Raw genomic sequence first — 1,903 nt, 5'->3', positions numbered from 1 at the left:
TTCCTTAAAGAGTTGTTAAAAACTTCCCTTTTCTGCACCTCCTTCTGTTTGGCAATAGCCTGTTTGTTTTTCTAAACCACTTTCCCCCATACCTCTTAAATCCTGTTTCTACTTATTTTTTATCTCACCCTCATAATTCAACTCTTCTCGTCATCCCTAGAGGTGTTGTTTCACTCACACTTTATAAATTTTTCTTTTCTTTTCTTTTTGATTTTGATACAGGGTCTCACTCCATCACCCAGGCTGGAGTGCAGTGGTGTGATCATAGCTCCCTGCAGCCTCCAGCTCCCAAGGTCAAGTGATCCTCCTGCCTCAGCCTCTGGAATAGCTGTGAGTACAGGCGCAGGACAACACACCAGCTAAAGACCCTTAAGATGAAATGCTGAGTGCATCGCTCTCAGGTTTTCTTCTGACTGTGACTTTCCTCAATCAAATCTAACCTTTAATATTCCGGCTGAGTAAACAACAACTATGAAGCATTTTAGGTAAGAAAAAGCTGAATTTCAGTAACTTTGCGTCGTCTCTGAAAGAAATCGAAAGAATGAAAAACCAGAATTTGATTCCTTGCCAAGCATAACAGAAGAAGGAGATCCTGACAACTCAGCGTTTTAAAGCCACAATGGAAACTTCTTGTGGCAGTTATCTGACACTTTTCTAATATTTGTTTTCCATTTCAAGTCCTGTACAGTATACTAAAGAATCTGTATCCCCTCATTAGTACCGAGTATCTTCTACTCAGAGCAGCTGCAGGCGCTCCATGATACTAACCACTACTACCAGCATGCTCACGGAGCCAGTCTCAGAAAATGAAAGTTACCACCTGAAAATTATTACAAAACGGTCTTTCAGGAGGGGGGTGTAGCTCAGTGGTAGAGCACATGCTTTGCATGTGTGAGGCCTCAGGTTCGATCCCCGGCACCTCCAAATGATGGTTTCGCTCTGGCAGTGCTCAAACGTAATTCTCAAGCAACATAGCCTTCTGCCTCCTCACCTTTTTCTATCCTATTTCTGCACGTATAGAGAGTAAAAACGTAAACCAATGCATTGCCTTCACTTATCTCCCATCTCTATACCGTAAGCCTCGACATCACCTAAGGCGATTGCGACGGCAGAAGGAAGAGGAGAAAGAAGAATGAGGTCCCAACAGGGTCTCTTGAAAGTAAACAAAAGCGTGCACATCAACAGGCGGCTCACTTTGGCTTCGGTTTTGCACTATGATTAAAGAGAAGGAAAGGCTGAGAAGAAGAAAGGCAGAAAAGCGCCCCCCGGGCATTTCGTTTTGGTCGTTGTTTTTGTTTTCTGAGCCAAATCCAGAGTCAAAGCATCTGTCCACTGATTTCTCTCCCTGTCGACCTGCGTAGAGAGTACAGCCACAAGTGCGATCCAAAGCTGAGAAAATGTGGCTCTCCAGCCTCTTGAGACGGGAGTGGCAGGACGCTGGACAACCGAAAGAAGACTGCCGGGGAATTAGAGGTCTTCAACACGGAAGGAGCGAAATCAATAAGGATCAACACATTCCCTACTGATATTCCATACGATTGATTCATTTTCCTGTATTGCCTCAATCACTCCATTCTCCTCGTTAAAATAAAACATTGGGGTCCGGGCTCGGTGGCTCACGCCTGTAATCCCAGCACTTTGTAAGGCCGAGGCGGGGCGATCACCTGAGGTCGGGAGTTCGAGACCAGCCTGACTAACATGGAGAAACTCCGTCTCTACTAAAAATACAAAATTAGCCAGGCGTGGTGACGCTCGCCTGTAATCCCAACTGCTCAAGAGGCTGAGTCAGCAGACTCGTTTGAACCCGGCAGGCGAAGATTGCAGTGAGCCTGCAGCAGGACGAGTCGCAGACAAAACTCCTCAGACACCAGAATAAAGAAGGAAGAGGTTTTTTTATTCGGCC

General features: G+C 45.7%; 1 non-coding gene across 1 annotated transcript; it reads left to right on the top strand.

Annotated features, from left to right (window-relative positions):
• Window positions 1-852: 852 nt before the first annotated feature.
• Window positions 853-924, top strand: TRNAA-UGC (transfer RNA alanine (anticodon UGC)). The gene has a single exon. It is a non-coding gene; the product is annotated as a tRNA-Ala (tRNA).
• The last annotated feature ends 979 nt before the right edge of the window (window positions 925-1,903 follow it).

This window comes from Pongo abelii, chromosome 5 (assembly GCF_028885655.2).
Source record: "Pongo abelii isolate AG06213 chromosome 5, NHGRI_mPonAbe1-v2.0_pri, whole genome shotgun sequence".
Lineage (NCBI taxonomy): Eukaryota > Metazoa > Chordata > Mammalia > Primates > Hominidae > Pongo > Pongo abelii.
This window is presented reverse-complemented; position numbering and strand designations above follow the sequence as displayed.